Source organism: Arachis hypogaea, chromosome 5 (genome assembly GCF_003086295.3).
Source record: "Arachis hypogaea cultivar Tifrunner chromosome 5, arahy.Tifrunner.gnm2.J5K5, whole genome shotgun sequence".
Classification (NCBI taxonomy): Eukaryota; Viridiplantae; Streptophyta; class Magnoliopsida; order Fabales; family Fabaceae; genus Arachis; species Arachis hypogaea.
The window spans coordinates 103,687,436-103,707,546 of NC_092040.1; positions in this window are offsets into that span (position 1 = coordinate 103,687,436).

Sequence of the window (20,111 nt, forward strand, 5' to 3'; positions counted from 1 at the left end):
TCAAGAAACTTTCTCTCTTCAGAGATACAATTTTCTGCAAGGCAGCATATACACAGCTGAAACCAAGCTCTGGTTCTGTTGTCATGCCAAAACAATGTGGGAACTCCAATATGGCTACCATTAATTTCAGAGTTAACTTTTCCTTTGCCCTTTTTTACTGTCAATCCCTCATGAGTTGTTTGATTTTCAGGGGCTGAGGCACTTGCGGCTTCCATTGCTGCTGTTACTAAATATGGGGGTGCCAGTGCTGGTTATAGAACCCTGCTAGATGCCCTTCTTCCAGCATCATCGGTTCTTCAAGAGGTCCTGACAATACGTTTTCACTTCCCCTACATTATTTGGATGCCCTTTTATGGAGTAACTTACTGTGCTTTTTGGTTGAACAGAAATTAAATGCTGGGGAGAATCCTATCACTGCTTTTGTTCTGTCTTCTGAGGCTGCATTAACTGGAGCTGAGTTAACCAAGAAAATGCAAGCACAGGTGATACCTTTTGACCCGTCTTTGTTAAGAGTACAAATTTGATGCAACACTGAGTTTTAACTTAATAGCAGATAACGTCTGGCATTCCGTTTCAATTATGTTTAGTTCATGAGTGGTGCTCAAGAAAACTTGGTTTCATTTTACTTATGATTTGCTTGCTATTCTTTAATGAAACAAATGGTTAAAACATGGAGTTTCAATTTTAGGAAGCTCATTTTGAATTGCAGTTTTTAGCAGTTCGCCTCTAAAATTGAGAAAAATGCCACAACCATAGTGGCTTGTTTTTATCCATTTATTTGTTATTATTAAGTGGATTGTTGGATCTGATGAGGGAGTGTTATGTAGGCTGGGCGTTCTACTTACGTGTCTTCAGAGTTGCTTTCAACAGTTCCTGACCCTGGTGCCATGGCTGTGGCAACGTGGTACAGGGTTGCAGCTCTAGCTTTACAGCAAAAATACAAGAGTTAGGCTACGTGCAATTAAGCTCTTCATGCGGATTTAGCCAAGTTTTGTTCCGGATTTTGTATCCTTTTAACCATTGGGCTCTCCGCTTATGTTTTTTTGCATAAAGCTGAAAGAGCGATTGCATATACGCCAAATTTTACAGTGGATGTAAATTTCAAAAACTTGATAACTACAGTCGGACAATGATATACATCTATCTCATTGTGAGCCCTGTGCTTGTAATATTCATCGTTGGTTTATTCATTCTTTTATGCTCATTTTTTTTACCCTATGCCATCTCTTTGCGTCTTCCTCCTCAGTTTTGGCATCACTGTCTTTTCTACCGGTGTTTCTAATGCAATTTAACTACTGCAATTTTCCCTTCGTAATCAGTAATATTGTTTTGATTGGGATGATATTTCTGTGCAGTTTTTGTAGCTGTGGTATAGATTAGGATTTGTATTGTTGCTTTATAGAAAACAAAGTCGGGTTACGTGAACCGTTTCTACGTTGGAAAATATCTTATGGTTCTTGTTTCTTGATAATGATATAGAACAAGTAGCATCTTCTGGGTTAACATTATTCCAGTTTGGCAATGACAATTTAGTGTTAAAATAATGAGGGTAAAAAATGTAGCAAATATACGAGTAAGGATAATCTAACATCCTAAAAATACTTGCTAGTGGTGCACTGGTGTCTCTCAGAAAGAACATACATATTTGCATATAAGTTTTTTTCTTTTTATTTAATGTTAATATTTGCATCATAATTATGAGTGTCATATTTGTTGGCAATATTGCATGAAAGGACGTGAAGAGAATCCCCGAAAGTGATTGGCGTGATGGAGCCGTCGTTTTCCGGTGAAGGTGAGTCATGAGTTTTGATGCATGGAGTTTAGCTCTCCATTCGGACCTGCAATGAACTTGGTTATTGTGACGACGAGTGATATGATGGTCTCTTATAAACATGTGAGACATGGAACTTCTGACTTCCATTGGATATTCCTATTACACAACGTTAAAAAACAATGTTTATGCTATCTACACCTATTATTGCAATAGAAAATCTCCGCATACAAGTCTTTTTTCTATACAAGTCTTACAAGTTCTCAATATCTCTTATCCCTAAAACATGCTTCTCTTGGCACGTATGTTTCACGCGCCTGCTTAATAGATTTTTCAATCAATTCATGCACGAACATATAACTTTCTTTTTCGAAAGGATTTCGTTTCCTTTTTCGAATTTCTTTTGCGTTTTCTTGCCTTCTCTCTTCGATCTCTTTCGAGCGTTTCTCTATGTCTTCTCCTTCGTGTTTTACGTGTGTTTCTCTCTGCCTTACGTGCTTTAGATTTTTCATTTTGTTTTGCGTTTGTCCATTGTTTTTTGACATCAAATTGTGAAATTGTTTTTGAAGATAATGGATGATTCAACTTCAGATTCTCAACGGAACCAGAGCAAAGTGGATTTTGAAACTGAATCCAATGAAGTTCCTAAGGTGTGATTCAGTTTTAGTTAGTAATTGAATCTAAATTTGAATCCGATTAGTAGTTTTTTTATTGTGTAGCTGAATAATCTGTGAACTTTGCCTGTGATATTTGCTGTTTGTTCTTCCTTATTTGAATTGAATTTAATGCACTAGTTCTTATTAGAATTAAAATAATTTTGTCCATTTTATATCAGACACTCGGGTGTAGATCAGTAATAATTGGGTGCATTTAAGAAAAGTTGAGGTGCATTTACAGTTTATTACTTTTCATCTGACGGAGAGTGAATTGTTTTATTATTTTATTGAATTGTTTTAGTTTCTGTTTTAATATAGTGTATTTTGAGTGTATTTTTGCAGACCTTCTGTGCTGTTGATGACCAGTTTGTCCCCAAGGTTGGGATGACTTTTAACACCCTTGAAGATGTTGCAAAATTCTACAAGGATTATTCAAAGGTTACAGGTTTTTCTACAAGAGTTCGATGCACAAATAAGAAGGGAAACGAAATTAAGAATCAATTGATTATATGTACTAGAGAGGAAAAATGGAAATCGAAAATATCTCCGACCAAGAAGACAAATCCTTCAGCTGGTTTAAATTGTCCTACAAGAATTTATATATACGTATTGAAGGATGTTGGTATTTGGATCATTTCAAAGGTCGTGTTGTATCATTCACATCCTTGCTATCCAGATCAAGCACAGATGCTCAAACAGCACAGGAAACTAAGCATGTCCGTGTGTCGTGCAACAGAGAATAACGAAAAAGTCGGTATCAGACCTAGCAAAACTTTCCAATCATTTGTTGCAGCAGCGGGGTCACCGTGAGTTAAATTTTAATAGAAAGAGAGAATCGAATGGTGTAGATTTTCAATTTGTCAAACAATACGATAATTGCCTTGAAAACAGGGAGCAAACAGAGAGAGAATCGAATGCTGTAGATTTTCACACGGTCATATCATGTGCAACAAAATCCTCCATTGAAGCTCAGTTTCAACATGTGTACCCTCACCAAAAGTTTAGGGAAGTCCAAGCACAATTTAAAGGGAAGGCAAATTGCATCACAAGATTAATGAATTCCGCTCTAGGCTATTCAGTATATGAAGTTGGAGAGCAAGTTTTCAGCTCAATATTCAACAAGTTTGCAGGTACTTATGACTCAGTAGCAGCCCAAGTGAAATATCAGTGCTTATTATTTGAGTCAAGAGGGATATTGTGCCGTCACGCCCTAAGCGTGTTAAGCTTTGAACGGGTAACCCAAGTTTCACCGAGATATATATTGGAACGATGGAGCAAGAAGGTAAATAGGCGACAAGAAACAAGAGGTTTGACGAATTGGTGTTTCGTTCGCAAAATATATGCGAATTTGCATCAGAATTTGAGGAGCTGACTTCCATTCTGCACCGTGCGTACGATAACGTCATGGTTGAGATGGAATAACTGAAAGCCAAAAGGAAGGGGACATGTTCATTATCTCACGAAGATGCCAACTTGGAATCCGTTAACGAGCTTCAAAGCCCTCCAAGGGTTCGAACAAGAGGACGTCCCAAAAATAGGCTAGGTTCAAAGTTGGATAAACAGATTGCAAATGGCTCAAAGAAGAAAAAAATGAAAGCTCCCAGCGAGATAAAAGTGATGTTCTTTAAATAAGTGGTAATTGAGTTTAATTATTTTGTTAGTAGTTTTACTAATATATGAGTTTATTATTTCCAGTTAAACCTTTTTGATGCTCCATCAGTGGTGCAACCAAATTCCAGCCAATATCACAGACATGTTATGAATTATCAATTCAGTGATCCAGTTGCAGCGAATAGGTGTTTGGGTGTATAGTTAAAGGATATTGGTGTAAAGCTCATCTTTTTTGGTGCATTTCTGAACATTATTGTGTTTGACATTTTAATTTTATATTTTTCAGATACTGCTGTTTATGTTAAAAATTAGTGTTCTTTTTAGTTTTTAGGGTTTAGGATTTTAGGGTTTAGGGTTTTAGGATTTTAGGGTTTTAGGGTTTAGGATTTAGGGTTTAGGTTTTAGGGTTTAGGGGTTTAGGGGATTAGGGTTTAAGGTTTAGGGTTTAGGATTTTATGGTTTTAGGGTTTTAGGGTATATATTTGGATGTATACGGGTTATATTTCGGTGCATAATTAACGTTTAGGGTTTAGGGTTTTAGGATTTTAGGGTTTAGGGGTTTATGGTTTAGGAGTTTAGGATATATATTTGGGTGCATAATTAAGGTTTAGGGTTTAGGGTTTAAGGTTTAGGGTTTTAGGGTTTAGGGTTTTATGGGTTTAGGATTTTAGGGTTTTAGGGTTTAGGGTTTATGGTTTTAGGGTTTAGGGTTTCAGTGTTTTAAGGTTTTAGGGGTTTAGGGGGTTTAGGATATATATTTGGGTGTATACGGGTTATATTTGGGTGCATAATTAGGGTTTAGGGTTTTAAGGTTTTAGGGGTTTAAGGTATATATTTGGGTGTATACTGGTTATATTTGGGTGCATAATTAAGGTGTAGGGTTTAGGGTTTAGGATTTAGGGTTTAGGGTTTTAGAGGTTACATGTTTTGGTTTTAGGGTATATATTTGGGTGTGTACGAGTTATATTTAGGTGCATAATTAAAGTAATTGGCGTATTAGTTGGTTTGGTGTTGTTTTCCTTTATTTCTTATGTACCTGTAACTTACAGCTTTTGAATACAGCACAGACATTTATTTATGCAAAAAAATTTATAATAAAAATGCATTAAATATTCACAAAATTTACAAGTGTTGAAACTATTTCAAGACTACTTAAAACTGAAGTCAATCACTGTCACTATCAATATCATAAGAATCTACTTGATAATATGCACTCAACAAAGCTGCAGATGGCTTCGACAATCTCATTGCTTCATTTCCCTTAATCGCTGCATCTCTGTCACGATTCATGTCATGAAAAAGAATTCGGGAAGCAAATTCAACTCTGAAGTGGTCGACCTCCGCCTACAGTTTGAAAGAATATTATTTGAAATAAATCTGTTAATTTAGGAAAGTAATAGAGAGCTATATAGTTTTAAATACAATTACCTGAGTCCAATTGTCCCACTCATACTTCCCCTTGTTAATGTTTTGAGGCTCAATTATTTCAAGCCATTTCATGACATAAACAACACAATCGTAACTAAAAACTAAAAATAATTTAGCAAATTAAAATAGGACAGCAATTGAAAACACAATTTTTCAAAGTGAAAGATCTGTACGGTGTTTTTTGGCCTGAAATGTCAATGTAAGGAGGCTCAATTTCACGATCTTTTCTCTTGAAAGGTGCCCCCGACATATACCCTAATTCTTGAAATCACATACCCTTAAAAACAAAAAACAAAGCCAAATATAAGAAGGAATAAGTCTAATAAATCAATACACCCAAAGGATCACAATATACACTTTACTTTGAATTGAAATGCACCAAATTTCAAAACGCAAAAAACATAATCAACTTACAATAAATTCATTTAGCTTTATTCTGGCTTTGGAGGGACACGTCTTGTGATAGGGATCAAGTATATAAAATATTTTCTTTCTATCCACATCCACCAATGATTTGAATAGCAAACATGTGTAAAAATCTGAAACATCTCTACATTAAACAGTGTTTTAGTTAATTCATAGATAACCAAAGAACTGTGATAAGAAGTTTTAAAAATGAAAACATACATAAGGATGTGATGCTAATTTTTTCCAGTCCAAAAAGGGTATAAACGATGGGTAGTCTTCGACATTAAATGGCTTTTTGGATTTCGGCTGTAAGAACTCCCCATTTGGATGATTTTCAATAGCCATGTTTTGCAACATTTGTGAAACACCAAAAGAAATCTTTTAATGCACTCAAAAGATAACAAAATGCACCCAAATTTTAATACATTACAGCTTACCACAATATTAAGTGGGAGACAGTAAATTTCTTCCTGGAATCTTTTAATATTTTGTTGGTTGAGGATTAGGCACATGGCAGTGACAATCTAGAAAAACAAAACAGCCAAATTAATTACATCAATCAATATTGCAGTCACATGTCATAACATAATCAGTAATCTTATTCTAATCTTATGTCAGCTTCCATATGTGAAGTAGTTTTTAAAGATGCAAAGTGGACTCTTGACAACACCAACAGTTGTTGGGCGTTCAGTGTGCAAAGTGCATCATACTCATCAGTACTGTCGTCCGCGTATGTCTTGATACGTGTGGCCCAGAGGTAGCATTTTTCTTTCATTTCGGCCGACATTAAATTTCTCCTCACAGGAGTTTCAAATTTGTCAAAAATCTGGCCCACAGTCTGCTTTTCAGTTGGCTGACTTTTACCTTCTTGAAAATCTGGTTTTGTCTTTTCTCCACCAGCACATCTAATTCTTCTATTAGTATTGTAGTTTCTGAACTTTTTTGCACCTGAGCTTCTAGTTGCTCCACCCCCTCTTGGGTCTATGTTTCTTCTTGGTTTGAATCAGCCAATCGAAGGCTGAATGATGGCAACAGTAATTCTTTAGGTATATAGGATGCTGTCGGGGCCATCATCAATAGTGCAGCAGCAGTAGATTCAGGGACTGGATAACTGTGTGTTGACATATATCGTACTATAAGAATAAAAATAAACGAATGATATCAAAAATCAATTTTTATTGTGATCAACTTACATTTTAGATGGAGCTGGTGGCCTGATTGGTGTGCTTTCATCAACTTGTTGGGGTTCTGAAGTGCTGTGGGGTTAGAGAAAATGAATCAGATTATAAAAAAATTAATTACAGCTCAATTTTTAGGATATATACCCAAATAAGATAACAATATACCCAAACAATAACGAAATACACCTGAATATTTTTTCTCACCTCTTTGTTGGGAGGGGGATGGTTCAAATGGTGACACAAGGGTTGCTGATGTTGTCTGGGATGAAGGCAGTCATAGTTGAATTGAAACTATAAACAAGACAAAAGTAAAATGTTAAGAAAGCCCTTTTAAAATAGATGATTAGAAGGTTGAAATTTAGTTATAAAATTTACATATTAAAGGGTTGAGAGGACGGTCGAAAAATGATGATCTGTTGTTGAGTTGGGTTACTCAACGATTCTTCTTTCCGACTGAACCTAAAATAAACCCAAATAAAATAACAATGCACCCAAATAATAACCAAATACACTTGGAAGGCTCTTTTCTTTGAGAACTTACGTAGTTGCAGATTTTTGTTTTTTTTCATGCTTTTATTTTTCTTGAATAAAACATTAAAGGGCTCTTTGTTCTAAAAAAATATATACAGAACTAGAAGAATATGGAAAAAAATAATTTAGAAAATAGTATAAGAAAAAGAAATTACATGGAATCCAAAGGTTTGTTTACACTGCTTTGCTCCGTTTGTCCTTGAAACAAAGGATCAGTCTCGGTTGCTAAGCTCACCTTCGGCATTCTAAATATAGAATAAATATCATTCAGTAAATAATAGTATTTAGTTAAATCAGGATATCAAAATTCTATCAATTAAAGGAAGAATAATAATTAGCAACCAAAACACCTTAAAAAAGGTAATATACACCCAAATTCAATATACCCTTGCTGATGTTGTCTCAAAAATCCTTCTATTGTTTCAGTTCCAATTTCAGTTCTGACAGTACATTCAAAAGTACATGTTAACAAAAATATAGTTTTGATTATAGAGTGTAAGATAGGTTTAGAATATATCTTACCCATCATAGGAATGATTTTCTTCTTCTGAAGACGAATCCTCGATTATATGCTTTCTTTATTTGGATTGTGTCCTGAAAATCAAAAAATCATGAATCAGACAAATAAAACAATATTGATGATGAGATACTCTCGAAGGCAATGCATGCTTTTTGGCGGCAGTGTGAATTTTTTTGTTTGATTTTTGTTTTTTAACTGGCAAGGATTCTTCACTCCTGAAATTAAATGAGAAACCCTCTGTTAATATATTAAATTTTGATAGAAACAGAAAAGAAAGTGATGATAATTTCAGAATCTTACTCATCAGTGGATTCACTTTTGCTTTCTGAACTGGAATCCTCTAAAATCTGCTTCCTCTGTCTGGATTCCATTCTGGAAAGCAAACAATTATTAGGGAAAAACATAATAAAACTGACAAAATGCACCCAAAAGTATTACTTACTTTTTGGCCGTCCTTTTGGGTTGTTTCCTTCTAGCTTCCACTGAGTCTTCTTCCGACTCAGACTCAGAGGAAAAATCAACATCACTCTCTGATGAATTACTCTTAGACGAAGAACTTGGTTTCTTTTTTTTCTTCTTTCTTTTCTTTTTCTTTCATTTCTTTCAATTTCTTTTTTGTTTTCGCCATCTTGACGATGCCCTGTAACAGTAGAAATGTTAGTTCACAGCATCTACATAAATAAAACACACACAAATTAGAGAAGGTATTCTGTTTGCTTACCATATGGCCATCTATCTCTACTCTAATTCTTACAATCAGCTGCTCTCTGTTCCAGTTGCTAACCCATGGCAGTCCAGGTTTTTCCTCTCCTTTCTTGTCCTTGTTTTTTGCGAGATGGAAATAGATTATCATCAAGGCAAAGAGGCACCCATCGATTGATTTTTTCTTTTTCAGACGGTAATTTGTTATGCCTTTAATGATGAAATTCAGCACATGGGCTCCCCAGTTTCCCTCCGTTATTTTCTCCATCTAAAAAATTGGAGCAATGTGCATGGAAGATACTTTGGTTATTGTACTTGGCAACAAGAACACCATCTGAATATAGAGGATTTCATCCTCTTAAACATCAGCCGATCTTGTTCATTTTCAACACCAATACTCATCATCTTATCGGTCAGCTTCTTCAGAGTGTTGCCCTGGAACCTTCTAAAAATGAGTTTGTTCTCTTCAGAAAGATTCTTATAACTTACTTTATTAGGAAATGGATCTCCTACAAAAAATAAAACAATTTATTACTTGATATGCACCCAAATATCACTCATATGCACCTAAATATCTCTTATATGCACCCAAATATCACTCATACGCACACGCACCCAAATATCACTCATGTGGACCCAAATATCACTCATATGCACCTAAATTTATTACTTGATTACATGATATCAGAATAAGATAATACGAAGAATATATTACAGATAATAAAACTATAGAGATTTTCTGTAATCAGTTACCTGATGCATTGATGCTAAGGGCAGCCCCTATTGTTTTAGGTTTAACCTTAAAGGAGCCATAGCTTGTTTCCAGTGTGTTTTTGTCCAATTTAAAGGAGTTAGCCAACTCCTTTAATAGTTTGTGAGGCATATTCATTGGCGGGATGTGCATGAGTCCACCAAAACCTAATTCACGAACGATCACTTTTTTTGGCTCGCTCATCCTTTCAAATTTTTCGCTCAGTAGTCTGGTGGCATACTTCAAGTCCTTTGTTTGTTGTAAACAAAGCAAAATTAGAGTCATTTAAATAACCTATATTTGTATTAGGAAAAATTGACTTGTTCTAAGATATATATATATATATATATATATATATATATATATATATATATATATATATATATATATATATATATATATTCGCTTACGTTGTATTTTTTTCCACCTTAGTTTTTTGTTGTCATTTTTACTATAAGGAAAAAAAATACTATCAATAGATAAAAAATGCACCCAAATACCAGAGATATACACCCAAAAACCAGTCACCTCCACCCAAATATCTGCCACATACACCCAAATCCAGTCCTATAAACATTTTGTTTTTTCAATTAAACAAAACTAAATGAGTTCAAAATCATATTCACTCAACCAAATAAGCAAAATCATAAATTAAAGGAGTTCAGAATGATATTTAGGTTCAAAATGCCACTAAAAGCACCAGTTACATTCAATACTAACATATACACCCAGAAATGCGCTATACAGAGTTTACATGTATACAAACCTACTTAAAAAACATCCATACATTCACAAAACAAAGTTTATATGTATACACTCAAAAATCATTTCACTAGAAGTAAGTAAAATAGCGTAAACGACTTGAGGAGTTTCATCAGAACAATAATCTGAGATCTACACCAAAAATAGTGTGTAACACCCTACCATACAAAGTCTTATGCTTAAGTCATAATTCAGAGATGGTAAGGTATTACGACCTCTAAAATAAAAATTTAGTATGTATAGTAGTATAAATGATTGATTATAACTAGGAGCCTTTATAGAAAAGGGGTAAACAAAAATCGCAACTCAAAAGCGTAACACTCCGATCGATAACGTAACGAACAAGGATAAACCAACGCGAGATTATATATATACAAAAGAGTGTCAAAAACAGGAATATCGAGACTCAAAATCCGGCTGCGAAGATAACCGGTCCGAGCATAGCAATACATACATATGATAAAATAAGGAAAACCCCAAAGGAAACCCAAAGGGACACAAATACAGAAACCTATTCTCCAAAATCTCCCATAAGAGAAGTCATCACAGTTTGTATTATTTAATGGAGATGAAAGTATCTAAGCAAGATATATGAACTAAACCAGAGTCCCCAAGAACAAGGAATCTTCGCAAATCCAGAAGTCTCCAGCAGGCCTCAGCGAGAAACCTCACGTCCTGCATCTGAAAACCACAAAATCCGCATGGGTGAGAACCAGATGTTCCCAGCATGGTAACAGCTTCCACATATATAATACATAATAATAGAGGAAAGCCGAAGGCAATCCTAGAGCTTCCTCCAGATAATTCAAAAGCTTATAAACAAGCTAAACCATAAAGGGCATATGGCTAAAGATTCTTCAGTCTAACTAATACTTCCCCTTCCAATTCCTTCAGACCTCCCATCCACCAGCAGGAGTATAATGTAGCAAACACAGTTATATCAAACAAAAAATATACAAATAGGAACAATTAAGGCATTTAGACAATTAGCAAGTAATATACAGTCAAATAGGCAATCTCAAACAATTCAATATAGTATGCATATGACGAATGTCTGTCCCTAGCGGCTGATGATATCATCTGTCGGTTATAGAGCCAACCCAACAAGTCCTGGCAGTTAACCATTGGACTGTCCCTCTGTCGTGTCTCCCCAACTCGAGTTATACTCAATATAAACTTGATCATAATCATGATCCATATCCATCACCCTCACTGGTGAATATTTATAGGGGTGAGCTCATCCGGGGCTTTCACAGTGCCCGGTCACCCTGACGACATAGGGTCAAAAGAGCTTCAAGTCTCAACCTGGAGCACGTGGTGGCTAGCCACTGCTTTCTCCCAGGGAAACTCTCATCTCCGATAATGGGAGTGCAACATTCACAATTCATTCAACAGCATATATATGCATTATACTTGGCCATAATCATGGCTCTGCCGTAACACGGCAATAATCTAGCCATCCAGCTCACAGTTAAATCCATAACCAGCCATTTCATTAACAATTACGGCCTTTCGGCCCATGGCATAACAAGCACTTCCACCACCATCCTCCACCTCTCACATAATCATCTTTGATCCTCATTGATTATTCAATTTTTCCTTACTTCACTCGCAAGTTATCACATCCCCTAGCTCCTTTTCTAATAGCTAGGCATATCATAATGATTTAAGACATAAATGGTGAGATCGGAGGCTTAGAAGTATGAAATTTGGCTTTCAAAACTCAAAAATCAACTTTGGGATGAAAACAGGGCCACGCGTACGCGCACTCCACGCGCACGCGTGGATGGCCACCAAAACACATCGACGCGCATGCGTCATGCACGCTGACGCGTGGATTGAAAATTAGCCAACCGACGCGCACGCGTCAGCCACGCGTACACGTGGGTACTCTTGTGCCCCAGGCACAAATCTGGCACAGTTTTGGCACAACTTTCTAGAAAATGGCTGGGCATTGGGTGCAGCACATCGGCGCGTCCGCGCACACCACGCGCACGCGTGGATGGCGCTTTCTGGAAGAACGGCGCGTACGTGCCAAGTGCGCCTACGCGCGAGGGGTCGTTCTGCTAAAAATTTTCTAAGTTAAAAGCTGCAGAATTCACAAATTCAAACCCCAATCTTCCGACGGACATAACTTCCTCATTTTAAATCGTTTTTCACCCGTTCTTCGAACGCCATGGACATCCCGGATCCAATTTCATTTCTAAACAGATTTGGCACACAATGGAGATCCGTAGTCCAAGTTATGTCCCGTCAAAATATGCCCAAAAACTATATTTTTATACAAAACCACAAAGTGCCATTTTCAAAATAAGTCATTTTCAACTCTTTTCAAAATCAATCAAAACATGCCAATTTCATCCCTTTTCTCTGAAATCAATCAAAATATATCCAATTCAACATCAAGCCTCCTCAACTCACACATTGACACATTACCACAATTTACAAAATCACTATCCCATCATTTTAACCCACTTCACCCAAGTGGCTCAAACCCAAACACATTGACATATCACATACTCTTCCTCATGCCAATTTTCAACAACACCAATTCTAATAAATCATTATTGTACACAATTAATATCATACTCACCATCAACATGATTCAACCCAATCATCAAGCATATATCACAACATGCATATTTCTCATACATCATACCATCAAGGCATCAATAATCATCATCACATATATGACCACATCATATATCTCAACCATTCAACAACATCAACAATTCAATGCCTATCTTAGGGCCTCTAGCCTAAGTATTTCCTACCACATTACATATTAGATACGAGAAACTGAGACCATACCTTAGCTGATTTTCCAAACTCAACCGGAGCACTTCCAAACCACTTTTCCTCAAGCTCTCAAGGCCTCAACACCTCCAAGAACATATTTTTCACCACCAAACCCTTTTCAAGCTTTTCAAAGTCACCAATCAAGCTCCAATATTCACACATACACAACCTAAGCCACAATCATCGTACCCATACACAACATCTCAATACCCAAACATCATAGAACAACAAATTACACTAGGGTTGAGAATATTACCATACCCAAGGTCCAAGGAGACAAGATTAACCTTCTCCTTCAAGAGAGTTGGGTCCTATAACATCAAAGAGCCCAAAATCTCAACATTTTTGTTCATGAAACTCGAAAACAAGGCTGGAAATTCGAAGAGAAAAACGTGGCGTACCTCAAGATTGATTATATGGGTTTTGTAGAGCTCTCCGCGGTGAACGCGTGGCCGCAAACGGTGCGGTAATCGGAGCTCTAGATCAAAAGTTATGGTGGTTTGAAGATCAACCAAGGGAGAGAACTTGAGAGAGTGTTCTTCCCTCTTGTGCCTCCAATTTCAGCGTATTTTGGTGTTGTGTGAAGAGAGAGAGTGCTGAAAACTAGGGTTTTGGTTTAGTTATGTTGGGCCAAGGGCCCATTTGGGGTCCGATTGGCCCGGTTTGGCCCGTTCGGTTCGATCTTGGTCCGAATTCTATAAAATTGATACCGAAATTCTCGTCTCAATCTCCTCTATCACATTTAGCCATAAAAATCACATTTTGGACTTTCTAGAATAAATTCTCATTTATGGGTTAATTAGCCGTTAATTAACCGGGTTTTACACATTGAAACAGAGAGAGAAATACGATAATATAGTGCTTTGATTTCCAAATCAGAAACAAAAATGTGAAAAACCTAGAAGAAAAATGAAATAGTACCTTGAATAATGTTTGTTCGTTCTTTTTAGTGTTTTTTGATGGAGATTTGAATGTTTCCTTTTTTATTTCCTCTACTTTTCGCGAGGAGTTGGACGGTTTCTTTAGAGCTTTCTTTAGTTTCGAATGTAGTTTGAATCTCGAGAAAGTGGGTATTGATTAAGAAAGAAGAGGAAGAGTCTTTTATTATTAGCACAATTTGAAAAAACAAAACGTTTAATTAAGGCGCGTGGTTTTTACGTTCAAGTGTGGGGAGTAGTGTGCGCGTCGTTTTTTTTATTTATGTGCATCTTTTTAGAATGTTTCTTTTTTGTGTGTACGCTCCATCTATCTCATTTTGAGGCTAATTTATTTTGTAATGGAAAAAAATAGTGTGTAATCCAATATTATAATTAATTGATGTGTTTTTCCTGAACTACAACACAAAAAATAAAAAGCGTTCAGTTTGAGCCCTATACTTGTAATTTTTATTGCTAGTTTATTCATTCTTTTATGCTCAATTTTAATTTTTACCACATGACCATCTCATTGTGTCGCCCTTTTTGGGTTTCCGTGATTATTATCTTTTTTGTTTATGTTTATAATGCAAGTGAACTTTTGCATTTTCTCTTTGTAATCAATAATATTGTTTTGTTGGCATCATATTCTATGGAGTTGTTTGTAGCGGAAGAATAGAGTAGGATTTGTTTTGTTGCTTTAAAGAAAACAGTCATTCCAATTTGGCAATGCCAATTCAGTGTTAAAATAATGAGAAAAATAAAGTGTATCGAATATGAGTACCATAATCTAACATCCTAAAAAATTTCTGGTAAAGGTGTCTCAAGAAAAAAGATGTACATATTTATAGAGTTAATACTCGTATTAGTTTTTGAAATTACATTCTTGTTTCAATTTAATCTCTAAAATTTTAATTTATTTTATTTGGTCTCTCAACTTACATCCTTAACTCATATTAGTCCTTGACCATATTTTTGTCACAATTATTAACGACTTACTAAGATAAACTGATCATACTGGACTTTCTAATGACTATTTTATTTGGCAATTGAAATTTTTTATCTCAATTTACTTCTTAGAAAACCAAAACCCGTAAGTGAAATTAGCATTAGAGTTTTAAAGGTATTGTAGAGAGAAAATTGAGGCAAAAGATTTTAATTGTTATATGAGATAGCCATTAAAAAGCCTAGCGGAACAGCTGTCACCGTTGACAGTTGTGTGACGAAAACAATCTGAAAATGAACTCCATATTTGCATACAAGTTTTTTCCTGTTAATTTTGCATTTATTTGACGTTGGTATTTGCATCATGATTATGAGTGTCACATATTTGTTGGCAATATTGCATGAAAGGACGTGAAGAGAATCCCCGAAAGTGATTGGCGTGATGGATCCGTCGTTTTCTGGCGAAGGGTGTGGGGCCATTTGAGTTTTGATGCATGGATTTTAGCTCTCCATCCGAACCTGCAAAGAACCTGTTATTGTGAGGAGTGATATGATGGTGTCTTCTTATAACATGCGCGACATGGAACTTCTCCCTTCCATTGGATTTGGATGCATCTTCAATTCAATTCTCATTTCTCTTTCCGCTTAGTGCTGCTTCTGCCACTCTTCCACTCCCACACTCATCACACCACCACCCATTACGTTGTGCTTCCCTCATCCTGTCTTTGATGTTTCAGGGCGGGCTTAACCGGTTAAGAGAAAAACAAATATAATCTTAATTCTTAAACATCCAATTACATAACATCACCTCATCAGACTTTACATTTTTTAATTCATCACAAATCAGAAAGATTATTAGCATAATTCAAAATTAATTTATAAACAAGATTTAAACGAAGGAGGCCACTCAGATAAAGACGCTTAAAATGTCTTTTTTGAAAGATATTTTTATGTTGTGTTTTAATTAGTTTCTGTATAATTTATTCAGTATTATTAAATTTCTCAAAAGATTTTTTTTTCAAAAACAATAAAAAGCATTTAATTTGGACTATAACAAAAAAGGTAATAGATTAACTATTGGATTTTTTTAAAAGATTATTTACATAAAAAAATATATCATATATATAACAAGCTCTAAAAATTTTTATAAATAAAAAAATAATTAATTTTTATTCGTATAATATATAAAATAATTATTATATTATTATTATTATATTATAGATTAAAATTTACTAATTTAAATTTTATTTTTATTTTTAATATAAGCATTAGAAATAAATAATTTTTTTATAACAAGATGTAATGTAACAAAATATATATAATATTAATTGATTTTTAAAAAATTCTTAAAAGATGGTTTTTTCTAATAAAATGTTATTAAAAAATTAACATTATAAAAACTAATTTCAACCAATATGATATAATAGGTTATTAAATATATTTAATACAAAACACATTGAATATAAATTTTTATTGAGTTTAAATTTTAAACAATTTTTAATTGAATTTCAAATATTTTTATTTTAAAGAGTTAGAATATTTTAACATCATTTTTTCGTATCTTTTTAATTGAGTCTTTAATTTTTTAAATTATAAACCTTATTTATAATTAAGAGTAATATTTTAACACCACCAATTAGTCACACATATAAAAATACAAGAACAATTCTATTGTCATAATTATAATCTAACTTTATAAGCAATACAATACAATGAAACTAGATAAAATTAATATAACTAAATTTTATCTACATCTATAGTCACATTTCATAAATAATATAATTAAATTATATTTATGTTTATATTAAAATATGAATAAAAATATAAAAAATTATCAGGATGGTTTTCGTTCATAATTTTTTTATTATTTTTGTTGTGAAAAGTTTAATTATTTTAATAATTAATTATCTTTTAAAAAAGATAATTAAATAACACAAAAAAGTCTTATTAAGAGTAATTTATTTATATATGATTAAAAAATAATTGAATAATTATATACGGTAAAAAATTAATATTATTAAAAAATAAAATTAAAAATCATGGTTTTTTTTATTTTTTCCAAAATTTATCTACAAGTAATTCTATAAATATTTTACGATGAATAAAAATATTAAATTCGTACTAAAATTTATTCTAATAAAATTTATTTTTATTCTACTAAACGTTAAATAAACTATTGAAAAGAATTTTGTTTCCTCCATTAGAAAAGAATGATAAACTTCCATACTTCTATTATATTATGGCAATAATTTGGCCTGTTATTTTTAATAATAATAATAATAATAATAATAATAATAATAATAATAATAATAATAATAATAATAATAATACACAAGTATATCACAGTAAAAAAGGAAGCACGTTACCAAATAATTTATCATCCGAATTATATATAAATCAAATTGATAATATGCGGGCTAACACTACAAAAATCGATAACAAGGTTAGGGACTTACAAAACCTTTCTTAAAATCATAGAGAAAAAATGTTTATATTTGTGTAATATATAAAACAATTATCATATTATTATTATTATTACATTATATATATATATATATATATATATATATATATATATATATATATATGAGCAAAAAAGTCCAATTGTTTTAAAGTAAAATTGTCTTTTAATATTTGATTAAATGTTCTTGTATTTAGTACTTTTTTTTGGCACTTCCTCTTAGTTAAAAATATAATCATTATAATTTTTTAGTTATTATTGCTAGGGGTGTTTACAGATGGGATATGGCTGAAATTTCGATCCAATCCGCACTAAACTCATTAGATCAAATTCGATATTCGCACTTTTTATGTTTGGATCAGATATCAAATATATCCATAAAATAAAAAATATTAAAAAAATTTATTTTTATAAAAAAAAGTCAATAATTTTTTTCCTTACTTTTTTAAACATATTTTCTATCTAATTAGAGTGTGGATCCGATTCGATCCAATCCAATTACAGATCAGATCACATCCTCAAATTACAGATCAGATACGAATAAATACTGTGGATTTATATGGATATGATCTAATCTATGAACACCCCTAACTACTACTATAGGTTCAGTATTGCAAAAGAATGCTTCTTTTATTATAAACCATTATTAGATCTTAATTACCATTAAAACAACTTAATTGTCAACAAAGAGATAATACTTGTTGGTCTCTGAAACTATATTCATATTTCAATCCATAGTTGTAAAAATCAAACTGGATCAGCTGGTTCGACCGAAAAACTAGTGAACCGGACTAGAACCGAATCCTGGTCCGGTTCAGTTTACTCTTTAGACCGTTTAAAGAATAAAACCGGTGTGAACCGGTAAGAACTGGTGCAAACCGGTCTAACTTAAAATGTCCCCACAAAATCTCGAACCAAGAACCTTGGAGCAAAAATAACCTGTACTTGCCACTTAGCCATTGTACTTCTAAGTATTATATTTGACAAATACTAATTATATAGTATACATAAATATCTAATTTAATTTAATTTTTGTTTTTTTTATTTTTAAAATTAATTATATTTTAATTATATACCATTATTAATATAAATATAAATTTCACTAAAAATTTATTAATTTACTTGATCTATTTTATTGCTAGTATTGTGATTAAGGTTATTTGTTTTGATGTTAGTATTAAAATCTACTAATATTATAGTTAGATGATAGGCTTTGTGAATTAATTATTTTTTTATTGTGTCAAAATAAGATACTATTGTAGTATTAAAAATTTATGGTTTTTTAATATTAGTTATTTTTAGAAGTTGATACTTGATTCTTCATAAAATATTAGTGAAGATATGTATTTCAAATTTTAATTTTAAGTTTTTAATTATTTTATATTTTATATTTTATATTTACGTGAGACCGGTTTTATCGGTCCAACCAGTAATTTATCAGTTGAACCAATAAACCAGTGAACTAGTAACTTGACCGGTTCGATCACTGGTTCAGTTCTAACAACTATGTTTCAATCTAATTTCAAAAATTTCAATTTACTCAATTTAGTCTCCCAACTTAATAGTTATGATTCACATTGGTTCCTAATCTTATTTTTGTCACTGTCTCACAAAATCGTTAACGACATGCTGAGATGGACTAACGACTGCTACATTATACATTCTAGCGACTATTTGATGTGACAATTGAAATTTTTTTACCTTATTTTTTTTAACTAAACATTTAAAGCCCTAATATAAGTCACGAATACCTAAGTTAAAAAATCAAACTAAGTAAATTGAAACTTTAAAAATCATATTAAAGCTCGAATATAACTTCAAAATAGAACTTTAACTTATGTAGTGATTAATTTAAATGAGAATCAAATAAATCAAAATTCAACATAATTTTTATCAATATTTTCAAATTCGAAATTTCTATACGAAAATTAACTAGGATTTTTCTTTAAATTAAAAATTTAATAAAATAGTGACTTTAATTATCTTAACCAATGTCCTAATTAATTACTTTTATGTCTTAAAAAAATTGTATATGAGAAGAAAATAATTAATTTGTCTACTTTAATAAATAGTTATTTTACTAAAATGAAAGAAACTATTTTTTTAGAATTTTTTAAGAACTAATTAATATTATATATATTTTGTTACACTATATTTAGTTATAAAAATTTTATTTATTTTTAATACTTATATTAAAAATAAAAAGAAAATTTAAATTAGTGAATCTTAATCTACAATATAATAATAATATAGTAATTATTTTATATATTGTACGAATATAAATTAATTATTTTTTTATTTATAAAAATTTTAAGAGGTTTTTTTGTGACTAAATTTTAAGAGGTTTGAGCTTGTTTTATATATATATATATATATATATATATATATATATATATATATATATATTGATGTTAATCTATTACCTTTTTTGTTTTAATTCAAATTAAATGTTTTTTATTGTTTTTGGAAAGAAAATTTTTTGAGGAATTTAATAATATGTGATGAAGAATACCAAATAAATTATACAGAAACCAATTAAAACACAATATGAAAACATCTTTAAAAAATGACGTTTTAGGCGTCTTTATTTGAGTGGCCTCCATGATAAAAATCTATATCCAAATCCAGATAAGAATTGAAAGGGTAAAAGTTACTATCATTAACAAGGATA